Genomic DNA, 12854 nt, shown 5'->3' with positions numbered 1-12854 from the left:
AATGGACTCTAGCATTTTCCCCACTACCGATGTCAGGCTTACCGGTCCATAATTCCCCGTTTTCTCTCTACCACCTTTTTTGAATAGTGGGGTAACATTAGCTACCCGCCAATCCATGGGAACTGTTCCAGAATCTATAGAATTTTGGAAGATGATCAGCAATGCATCTACTATTTCTAGGGCCACTTCCTTAAGTACCTAGGATGTAGATTATCAGGCCCTGGAGATTTATCAGCCTTCAATTCCATTAATTTCCTTAACACCATTTCCCTACAACTACTGATTTCATTCAGTTCCTCCCTCTCATTAGACCCTATGTTCCCTGACATCTCTCGGAGGTTACTTGTGTCCTCCTTTATGCAGACAGAACCAAAGTATGTATTTAATTGGTCAGCCATTTCTTTGTTCCCCATTAGAAATTCACTTGATTCTGACTGCAAGGGAGCTACGCTTGACTTCACCAATCTTTTTCTCTTCACATATCTATAGAAGCTATTACAGTCAGTTTTTATGTTCCCTGCAAGCTTACTCTCATATTCTATTTTCCCCTCTTAATTAATCCCTTTGTCCTCCATTGCTGAATCCTAAACTGCTCCAGATCCTCAGGTTTGCTGCTTTTTCTGGCCAATTTATATGTCCTCTCCTTGGATCTTATGCTATCCCTAATTTCCCTTGTTAGCCACAGTTGAGTCACCTTTTTTGTTTTATTTTTATGCCAAACAGGGATGAACAAATTCTGTAGTTCATCCACATGATCTTTAAATGTTTGCCATTGCCTATCCACCGTCAACCCTTTAAGTAACATTCCCCAATCAATCCTACCCAACTCGCGCCTCATAACTTCGTAGTTTCATTTATTTAAATTCAGGACCCTAGTCTCTGAGTCAAATACTTCACTCTCCATCTTAATGAAGAATTCTATCATATTATGATCGCTCCACCCCAAGGGGCCTCGCACAACAAGATTGCTAATTAATCCTTTCTCATTACATAATACCCAGTCTAAGATGGCCTGATCTCTAGTTGGTTCCTCGACATATTGTTCCAGGAAACCATCCCGTATACACTCCAGGAATTCCTCCTCCACAGTATTGTTACTAATTTGGTTAGCCCAATCTATATGTAGATTAAAGTCACCCATGATAACTGCTGTGCCCTTATTGCACGCTTCTCTAATTTCCCATTTAATGCCATCCCCAACCTCGGCATTATTGTTTGGGGGTCTGTATACAACTCCCACTAACGTTTTCTGCCCCTTGGTATTTCTCAACACTACCCATACAGATTCCACATCATCAGAGCTAATATCCTTCCTTACTATTGTGTTAATCTCCTCTTTAACCAGCAATGCTACATCACCTCATTTTCCTTTTTGCCTGTCTTTCCTGAATATTGAATACCCCTGGATGTTGAGTTCCTAGCCATGGTCACCCTGGAGCCATGTTTCCGTAATCCCAATCATATCATATCCATTTACATCTATTTGCGCAGCTAATTCATCCACCTTATTATGAATGCTCCTCGCATTAAGACACAAAGCCTTCAGGCTTGTTTTTTTAACACTCTTAGAACTTTTAGAACTATTATATATGGTGGCCATGTTTGATTTAAACCCTTGACTTCTCTGCCTGCCATCTTTGTTTTTCTCCTTCCTCTCTTTTGCTTCTATCCTTGTTTCCCTTTCCTCTGTCTCCCTGCACAGGTTCCCAACCTCCTGCCATTTTAGTTTAAACCCTCCCCAACAGCACTAGCAAACACTCCCCCTAGGACATTGGTCGCGGTCCTGCCCAGGTGCACACCGTCCAGTTTGTACTGGTCCGACCTCCCCCAGAACCGGTTCCAATGTCCCAGGAATTTGAATCCCTCCCCCTTGCACCATTCCTCTAGCCACGTATTCATCTGAAATATCCTTCTATTTCTACTCTGACTAGCACGTGGTACTGGTAGCAATCCTGAGATTACTACCTTTGAGGTCCTATTTTTTAATTTACCTCCTAACTCCCTATATTCAGCTTTTAGGACCTCATCCCGGTTTTTACCTATATCGTTGGTACCTATATGCACCACGACAACTGGCTGTTCACCATCTCCCTCCAGAACGCTCTGCAGCTGCTCCGAGACATCCTTGACCCTTGCACCAGGGAGGCAACATACCATCCTGGAGTCTCGTTTGCGGCTGCAGAAACACCTAGCTATTCCCCTTACAATAGAATCCCCTATTACTATAACTCTCCCAGTCTTTTTCCTCCTGTCCTGTGCAGCAGAACCACCCATATTGCCAGGAAGTTGGCTGCTGCTGTCTTCCCCCGATAAGCCATCCCCCCCAACAATATCCAAAGTGGTATATCTGTTTGAGAGGGGGGTGGCCACAGGGGACCCCTGCATTACTTGCCTGTGCCTACTACTCTGCCTGGCAGTCACCCCTTCCCTTCCTGCCTGTGCAGCCTTTACTTGCGGTGTGACCAACCCCATAAACGTGCTATCCACGACGTCCTCAGCATCACGAATGCTCCAGTATGTATCCATTCGCAGCTCCAGCGCCGCAATGCGGTCTGCCAGTAGCTGCAGCTGGATACACTTCCCGCACACATGGTCATCAGAGATGCAGGAAGTGTCCCTGATTTCCCACATATGGCAGGAGGAGCATACCATGGCACTGAGCTGTCCTGCCATGACTTACCCTTCAATTAATTTAAATTAACATAAATCAAATCAATACCACCAATTACATGATATACTCAGGGGCCCTTGGTTACTAGCACTAGAAACTATAACCACAAAAAAATTAAGACCTTCTAAACTTTATAAACTATGAACCTTAACTGTCAAACTATAGAGTAGTATAAATACTCCCTGGCCGTACTCACCCAATCAGCTGCTCCCTCCTGCCCGCGTCACGTTTTGAATCGTGACGTGGCTCTGGAATGCCACCGCCTGTCTGAGATTGCTAAGCCTCTGTAAAAAACCCGCGAAAGTGAGTTTAAATACTCACTGGGTCTCCGGTCTCACTGCTCCCGACACCAGCCTCTGTAAAAAAGCCTGCGAAAGTGAGTTTAAATACTCACTGGGTCTCCGGTCTCACTGCTCCCGACACCAGCCTCTGAAGGTCGGTGATAGGGTGGAAGGCAGGAGAGATTAAAAGATAAAAGGGATGATGTTACAAGGCAAAAAGAGATGGTAATGGGCAAGTAAAAAAACAAAAGATGACTCTAGATGAAGTGTAAATGGGAATGACAGAATCATCAACAGCTTCCATGTGAAAAAATAGGGGCAGAGGTTATAGTTTGAAATTGCTGAACTCGATATTGAGTCCAGAAGGCTGTAAAGTGCCTAATCGAAAGAAGAGATGCTGTTTCTCGAACTTATGTTGAGCTTCATTGGAACAGTGTCAGAGGCCGAGGACAGAGGGATCAGAGTGGGAGTGGAGTGGAGAATTAAAGTGACAGGTGACCGGAAACTCAGGGTCAAGCTTACAGACTGAACGGAGGTGTTCCACAAAGCGTTCACTCAATCTGCGTTTGGTCTCCCCAATGTAGAGGAGACCGTATCATGAGCAGCGAATACAGTATACTAAATTGCAAGAAGTACAAGTAAATCACTGTTTCACCTAGAATTTCATCTGCCAATTTTCATACATTACAACATATCAGCCAAGAGCTACTGAGTTATGTCATCACCTACCTTATCTTGTAATAAAGAATGTAAAAAATGTTTCTTTGGAATTGTGGACAACTTTTCTTTCGACTTTTGTTGAGCTTCCATCTCTAATAATGTGAAGGCAGTTGACACACCATCTATCACTATTGTGCAGGCTATTACACTTTTGGCCTCATGTTGTGTGGGGCTCTTCTCCACAGAATAAAAAGCAGCATGCTTAATGGCTCATTGTGTGAAGCTCCTCACAGGGATGAACTCAAGCTGTTTGCCAACCTAGCGTTCCACAAAACTACTTACGCGCCTAAATTTTTCCAATCAGAGCTATTTTAACACTGGCATTAACCCATTTATTTCAAATAGATTCATGCCAATCTTAAAATAAAGCTGATCAGAAAATCTAAAGTGAGGCATCTTCATTTACAGTAAAGAGTGTAGCCAACTTCCTGCTTACACAAACTGACATCCTGCCCAACCTGTAAAAGAAACCGTCCTAAAATGTGGCATGAAAATTCCAAATAAATCCGATTTATATCCATGAGCCCCTTTTCCTAATTAACCTAAACAGGAAAAAAAAAGAATAGCACGTATTTGTTGTGAACTTTCATGTGGTTTCAGGACATTCCGAAGTATTTCACAACTAATTAATGACTTTTGAAGTGCTGCCCCTATTTTATATGTAAACGCAGCAGACAATTTGCACGCACACAAAATCCCACAAACAGCAAATGAATGAATAAATCTGTTTTCGGTAGCAATAGTTCAGGAATAAATGTTAGCCAGAATTCCCTGCTCTTCTTTGAATAGTACCATGAGACTGTTTATATCCACCCGAGGTAGATGGGACTTCATTTTAACGTCTTGTCTGAAAGAAGAAAAAAGAATTTGGATTTATACAGCGCCTTTCATGACCTCAAGATATCCCAAAGCGCTTTACAGCCAATTGAAGTAATTTTGAAGTGTAATCACTGTTGTAATGTAGGCAACGCGGCAGCCAATTCATGCACAGCAAGCTCCCACAACCAGCAATGTGATGATGACCAATCATCTTGGATCCCCTTGCCATTGGACCAAAACCTTGCTCTGTCAAGCCCATGTGGTAGCTGGTGTGCAATGGCCACCCCACGTTAAAAAATTCACGCACAGGCATCTTCCACCCTTTAAAATGAAGTTCGGGACCTGGAACATCCGGACCCTCATGGACAACCGCAACAGTGACAGACTGGAAAGCCGTACTGCTATCGTTGCCCGGGAGCTCAGACATTTCGACACTGACATCGCCGCCCTAAGCAAGACCCGGCGGGCAGGGGAAGGCCAGCTCAAGGGGCAAGGCAGTGGCTACACCTTCTTCTGGAAAGGGAGCACACGTCAACCCAAGCATCCCACCCACCCACCCCTTCATCCACTGTCTGCCCCACCTGTGACAGAGTCTGTAGGTCCCGCATTGGACTCATCAGTCACCTGAGAACTAATTTTTAATGTGGAAGCAAGTCATCCTCGGTTCCGAGGGACTGCCTAAGTATAAGTAGTAAGTAGTATAAGATGATGACCAGAAAATCTATTTTAGTGATGTTGGTTGAAAAAGAAGACAGGTTCTCTGCTCTATCTCTGAACGGGGTGAGCATCCCCAATCCAAGTTCCTTCCTGCTGCCTAACTCCAGGAGAAAAGGCAGGCATTTAAAAACAAAATCAAGATGCACCAACCATGTCTAAAATAAGTACAACTGACAAATTACCAACACAGAATGGTGACCAGGGAAAAGGCAGGAGTGCAGCGACCTGCTAAGTGGGCCACACCCATCCCTTTATGGCTGCCACACACTGATCCTCTTGCTCGTGGTAAAATGGAGGGGAAAAAACTTCCCAAATACACAGAATAGCACTCCTCCAAAAACCATAACAAACCAAGCAAAACCAGCAGAAAATATTCCACACAAAAAACTTAATATTTTTCCAATGCGACCTGAGACAGAATTTGTTTTTTTAGGACTTGGGCATACCGCACCGCCTGGGTGGAGCACAAAGAGGAAAATCAGGCAGGGAGATCGCACGCCTTTACCAGAGCCCGCCCAATTTCCCTTCCATTGGTTTAAGTCGACGGAAAATAGGTGAGGCTTCTTTACTGGTTGTACGATCGTCCCCAAAAAACTTTCTTCTTTATGCTTTGTCCAGGTGATGCTTTGCAGCCAAGTGGTAAAGAGAAAAATCCACGACCCCCCATTTTTTTTTTGCAACCAGATCTTCCCACTGGTCAGCCTTAGCATGCCCAGTAAGTGTGCTCTGGAGTTACTGCCAGCTGCACAAGACCCGTGTGATTGCCCCTCACTGAACCAAATATAAATGCAACTATGATTGCACAAGAGCTGGCAATCCTTTACCACCTCATCCAAGTGACCATTTGTCATGCAGGACCCTAGCCTGTTCAACCATGGATTGCGCCCCTCCCATTCTAAACCACACTAGAGATCCAAGGAGATTTCGGGGTCCATGTACACAGATCACAAAAATGTAGTGGTCAGGCACAGAAATAATCAAAAAGGCTAATGGAATGTTAGCCTTTATATCTAGAGGGTTAGAATATAAAGGGGAGGACATTTTGATACAGCTATAAAAAGCCCTGGTTACACATCTGAAGTTCTGGGCACCACACCTCAGAAAGGATAAATTGGCCTTGGAAGGAGTGGAACGCAGAATGTTACCAGGGCTCCAAGGGTTAAATTATCAGGAGAGATTAAATAAATTAGGAATAAAAACAGAAAATGCTGGAAATACTCAGCAGGTCAGGCAGCATCTGTGCAAGGTCATTAACCTAAAACAGTAACTCGGGCCGGAATTTTCCCGTTGCCGTGCGTGCGGGTTTGGATGCGGGTCAGCTGTAAAAATTGCAAAAATAGGCAGCGTGTCGGGAACCCGCTGTCATCCCGCCTCCTCGTGCCTTTAACTCGAGTGCATTTGGCAGCGCACCACGCACCCAATCGGAAGAGGCGTTTCTGGAGTTTGCAGGTCATTTCTGCAACCTCAGAAGCCACTCTCACCACATTGCTGGTCACTATCACAACATTGAGGGATTGGCCATCTGATCGCTACTTGACCTGCCATCTCCAACATCACCATGGGCGCCGCTTATACTGTCTCACCTTGGTCCTCAGAATCAGACCAAGGGGAGCCCCACACCAACAACACCAGCCACACCAGCAGCAGCAGCAGCAGTAACCGCAGCAGCAGTAACCACAACAGCAGCCTTCTCCTCAATGACTTGATGCTCCACAGGAGAGAGGGGGGCACCACAGGGCTGCAGCATGCCGGAGGTGATACCCCCAACACAGGATGTACAGGCAAAGGATGAGCTTCCTGGACAAAACTGAGCAGCAGTGCTTCAGGAGGCTCAGGCTATCGCGCCAGGTCATCGCAGATATTTGTAGCTGGCTGGAACAAAACCTGCTGCCCAGAGGTCCCGGTGGACACTCCTTACCAGTGACTGTCAAAGTCACCACCGCTCTCAACTTTTTCACCTCAGGCTCCTTCCAGGGATCTACAGCAGACATTTGCAGGATCTCGCCGTCAGCTGCCCACAGATGCATCACCCAGGTGACCAATGCCATGTTTCACAAGTCAACCTATATCAACTGTAGGAATTAATAAGCGGGGTTGGGGTTATTGTCTCTGGCCAGTCAGAAGCCTCTGAGCTGCTCCAGGGACCCCCGTGCGGTTTCGAAGCACTCCCCTATTCCTGGTTCTGACCGCCGGACTTATTCGGTAGCGATGTAGACAGAAAAAAAGTGACACGTGGTTGGGTGCAAAACAGACCAGCATTTATTGAAACAAAGAGAAACAAATTGAATATAAACAATACAGCACACCTATGCTGAAATACAGCACTTTACTTCTCACAGTACACTTTGGTGTCTACTACAGCACTCGTTTGCTTAATAGAACACTGTTACTTAAATGCAGCACTTTACTCCTTAGTACAACACTGTTACTTAGATACAGCACTTTTAATACAGCTACTTAGTGTTCACTACAGCACCTTTCTGCTTAATGCAACACTGTTACTTAAATAGGGGAGGAGAAAACGGACACAACGAGGGAAAATTGACTAAAATTACAGTTTTAACAAAATTCCCCATAATTCCCACCCCTATACCTATTCTAAGTTGCCTTGTAATGGTCCAGAAAATGTATGCTCACCAAAGAACGCCTGCCCTGTGCCCTTGCGGCCTTAGATTCTTCACCACCCTGATGATAGAGATACCCCAGTGTTTAAAAGTAACTTCTGGTATTCCACTCTCTTGGGCGGGCTCCCAAGTTGTAGAGGGCACGGAGGCGAGGCTGCAGAGAGAGATGGCTTCTTGAGAAGATATCTTATGCTCCATTTGGGGCCGATATCTTCCCGCCCAAATCCGGATGCATCTGGGCTAAACAAAAAGGATCCAAACTGTCCCCATTGACTGTGATGGGTTTTGGATGAATCACCCATTCATTGTGATGGGTTTTTGAATGCATCCCCATTCTTGTGATGGGTTGAATGAAACTGTCCCAGTTTGAAAAACCATGTCTATTTCCTTAATGGCTGAGTAAACAGCCCTTGAATGTTAGTGTAAACAAACTGATTATCCTGTGGTCACGCCCAGCTGCAATTGATTGGCAGTCTCAAGTGGTTCAACATTGTCGCAGTTTAGTGTAAACAACATCGATTGTCCTGCAGGGAGGGAAACTCCCTGAACTGCCTTTGATTGACAGTTTAACTACTCCATTGCTTCAAGGGCTGGGTTTTTTTTCCTAAATCCTTTGTCAGCCATCTTTGATTTTCCCTTTTCATATGCACACAGTCTGTGTCATGTCTCCTGCCATGAGGTCGGACAGCCATCTTTGATTATCCTTTTTCACAGACACACACACGCTGCCTTTTCAGTCCTCTTTGTCAGCCCATGCTTTGAAGAGAGACTGTCCTTTTGTCTTCTGCCACAAGGTGTGACAGCCATTTTGATGTCTGGATTTTAAGATATATTGTAACCAGGTATTTTTTAAAAATCAAAAATCAATCTTCAGAACTGTAGGAAATTTCAAAATTATTGCGAAATCCTACAGTCCCCCATCGGATACTAAAACTTGCTTGTAGTATCCTGTCCAAAGGTGAGCAATAATTTCTGACCCCCCACAAACAACCTTCCCTTATACTTAAGTAGATCTATCTTTGATCCCCCGACACCTCCATCTCCCCTACCCAGAGAGGATCGCAGTACACGGTAGGCATCTATCGACAGAAAACAAGATTAATTAAATAATCAATACACGGAGGGGGTCCAATGCCCCTGCATCACTCGTATTTACAATAATTCAAGCATGGAGGGGTTCCAATGCCCCTGCACCACTTGTGACATAATTTCAACATGATACAACATCTTTAATGGGATTGTCACCCAGCCAACCTATCTGCTAAAAAAACACATGGAAGAAAACGAGCTCCCCCTTTTTTTTATTACAATGCAATTGCCTGACACTTTATTAAATGGCACTATTCTTCAGCCATAAATGTATTTTGAATTTTCACCATCTGCAAGCACAACAATTCCTAGGCATATGCAATTTGTTCCCTTAACTCCAAACAAGTAGTAAAATAATTAACAAGCTTTTGTAACTTCTTAATCTTAATTGAATTTCCAATAACAGTTTAGATGTTGTGGGCATCTGCCTCCTGCAGACCCCTTCCTTCATGGGCTAGGAGTGCTCCTTCCTTGAGCATCCAACGACACGCTGGTCCTTTGTGCCTTCCAGAACTCTGAAAAAGACTAAAAAAAAACATTTAGCCAGGTCTCCTGGCTCGGGGGGGAGTGTAATCAGGTCCCGCGACCTCAATTCACAATACAATTCTGGAACGGTACCATACTTAAAACTTATACACTAATAATAATTGCAATATAAAATCTAAAATTAACACGCACTACCTTAATCCTTCATTGCACATTACTTGCACAAAGCTATATACATGTACCGCCCATCTCCGGGCGGCCAGCCTAATCCCTGGTTGGGCTGCCACAGGCTGTACCCTGCAGCGTGGCTGGACTGATTCCACCTTCGAGTCCCTCGCAGCTTATGGCTGCTGGTTGGGGACTTCCGCCTTTTTTGCTTCTCCCTGACTCGGGAGTCCGCCCTACTCCACTGGAAAGTGGGTGACCATACTCTCTTGGGCTGGGGTACCCAAAGAGACCTCCTAGGGAGTGTCACTGGTGGGGCTCCACCGGTGAGCAGACCCTTAGCTCGGGTCACACTCCCTGCTGGCTGGGGACCTCCTCCTTCGGGTCCCTCTCTTCCTAAACCTGGGCTGGGGACAGGCAATCCCTTGCCACCAGCTGCCGGTGGCTGAGAGCCTTCCCCTTCAGGTCTAAATCCTGATTCAAGCTCCTCCCTGGAGTCCCACAAGAGAGGGGGAATAGCTTGGGCCAAGTGCTGGGGGACTTCTCCTCTCATACACGTGACTGCGCCTGCATGAGCAGTCTGTGTGTGTGTACACGCTGCAGGCTGTGGATTTCTAAACTCAGGCACAATCCCAGCTGCCTGTTTCCCTGCCCTCAGCTCAAACAACCTGCATTGTTTGATATAACTGGCTGCCTGCCAGTAATCCTGTTCAAAATCCTTTTCCCTCACCAGGGCGGCTTTAAAGGTGGAGTCTTGGGGCCTGGACCTGCTTTTGGTCCGGGGCCAAAGCCAACCCCTGTGTGCCCCCATTATCCTGAATTGTTGCTACCGGACCTGCTCTACAGGGGTCCCAGAACTCTGCTTTCCTGTTCCCCTGCTTAAACAACTCACACTGGTCATGAATAGCTCCTCCCCTAACACAAGCCACAGCGCCTGCCTGTGCAGCCTGTGAGCTTGTACCCGCTGAGGGCTGGGGATTTCTGTCCTCAGGTTCACTCCCAGCTGCCTGTTTCCCTGTGGGTCCCATTAAGTTAAATGGGACCTGGTTAGACCAGGGGGAATTGGTCAGTTCTTCTGAGTGGACCACCGTGCTGGAGGCTCCAGTGTCCACCGAATATCCCCCCTGCACCATCTTCACCCCCATCACAACATAGGGCCTGCTCCTCATTGATGTGCCTCAATAAATCCGAGACTCAATGTTAACTGAACAAAGCAAGGCTTTTATTAACTTAGAAGGTGGAGAAGTGTCTCCCATCCAGAGGTCGGCTGTACTGGATGTGACACACGCTGGGCCTGCTTAAGTATGGGCCAGGTATGGGCGGAGCCCTACACACAATAAAATACAGGTGAGGAAATGGAACTGAGGTAAGGGAAATGAAACTGAAACTAAACCACAGTCACAGGCACAATCACACACAGAGAATACAGATGAGTGATGAATGGCATATTTCATCACATTCACCCCTTCTATAGATTTAGTCTGTTTGGGGGTTTGATAGTCCTCTGTGACCGACGTGGCTGTTGTGGTGCCGCGGGTGTCGGCTGGGTGTCCCCGGTGGCCTCCTGGGTCTCTGCCGGGGGCGCCGCCAGGGTTGTTGAAGGGGTGGTTGGTGGGGGTACCGTTGGTCGATGTTCTTCCGGGGGTGATGAAAGAGTAGTGGGTGGGTAAGAGTTGCTGTGATCGTTGTTGTGGTTGTTGTCGTTACCGGCTGGGGCGACGTCTTTTATGGACACGGTGCCCTCCCTTCCGTCGGCGTGCTGGACATACGCGTATTGGGGGTTGGCGTGGAGTAGGTGCACTGACTCCACGAGAGGGTCCATCTTGCGGCCCCTCACATGCCTTCGTACAAATACCGGACCTGGGGTGGAGAGCCATGACGGCATGGACACGCCTGAGGTGGATTTCCGGGGAAAAACAAACATTCGTTCATGAGGCGTGGCATTAGTGGCAGTACACAATAGCGACCGTATCGAATGGAGCACATCTGGGAGGACTTCCTGCCAGCGGGAGATAGGGAGGCCCTTGGTCCTTAGAGCTAGAGTGACTGCTTTCCATACTGTCCCATTCTCTCGCTCCACCTGGCCGTTACCCTGGGGGTTGTAGCTGGTGGTACGGCTCGTGGCGATCCCCCTGGACAGCATGTACTGGCGTAGCTCTTCGCTCATGAAGGACGCCCCCCTATCCGTGTGGATGTAGCTCGGCATACCGAACAGGCAGAACAGGCTGTTGAGGCATTTAATGACCGTGGCGCTGGTCATGTCTGGGCAGGGGAAGGCGAATGGGAAACGGGAGTATTCGTCCACAATGTTCAGGAAGTAAACATTGCGGTCGGCTGACGGGAGGGGGCCCTTGAAATCTAAGCTGAGCCGCTCAAAGGGCCGTGTAGCTTTGATTAAGTGGGCTCTATCTGGGCGGTAGAACCGAGGCTTGCACTCAGCGCAAGTGCGGCAGTTCCTGGTCAGAGACCGAACTTCCTCAATCGAGTAGGGTAAGTTGCGGGACTTTATGAAGTGGAATAGCCGTGTGACCCCTGGGTGGCAGAGGTCGTTGTGGAGGGTCTGTAGCCGATCCCCGGTGGCGCTGGCACACATCCCTCGTGGGAGGGCATCGGGGGATTCGTTAAGGGCCCCTGGCCAGTAAATGATGTCATACTCGAAGGTGGAGAGCTCGATCCGCCACCTGAGAATCTTATCATTTTTAATCTTCCCCTTCTGTTTATTATTGAACATAAACGCTACCGACCACTGGTCGGTAAGTAGGGTGAAGCGTTTGCCGGCTAGGTAGTGGCGCCAGTGGCGCACTGCCTCCACGATGGCTTGGGCCTCCTTTTCCATGGAGGAGTGTCTGATCTCGGGCCCTTGGAGGGTCCTCGAGAAGAAAGCTACGGGCCGCCCCGCCTGGTTGAGGGTGGCCGCCAAGGCAAAGTCAGACGCATCACTTTCCACTTGAAAGGGAGTGTTCTCGTCCACTGCCTGTAGCATGGCCCGCTCTATATCCCGCTTAATGCTTTTGAAGGCGGCGTGGGCCTCAGCAGAGAGCGGAAAAGAGGATGCTTTCAAGAGGGGGCGGGCTTTGTCGGAGTAGTTGGGGACCCATTGGGAATAATAAGAAAATAACCCCAGGCACCTTTTCAGGGCTTTGGGAGTGTTGGGCAGGGGCAGCTCCCATAGGGGGCGCAATCAGTCGGGGTCTGGTCCAATTTCCCCATTCTCCACCACGCTGCCTAGTATGCAGAGGCGCGTGGTGTTGTAAACGCACTTGTCCTTGTTGTAAGTAAGGT

Source organism: Somniosus microcephalus, chromosome 11, assembly GCF_052327205.1.
Source record: "Somniosus microcephalus isolate GS21.2 chromosome 11, FLI_Smic_1.0, whole genome shotgun sequence".
Taxonomy (NCBI): Eukaryota; Metazoa; Chordata; class Chondrichthyes; order Squaliformes; family Somniosidae; genus Somniosus; species Somniosus microcephalus.
The sequence above is the reverse complement of the archived record's forward strand: the minus strand, read 5'-3'. Positions refer to the sequence as shown.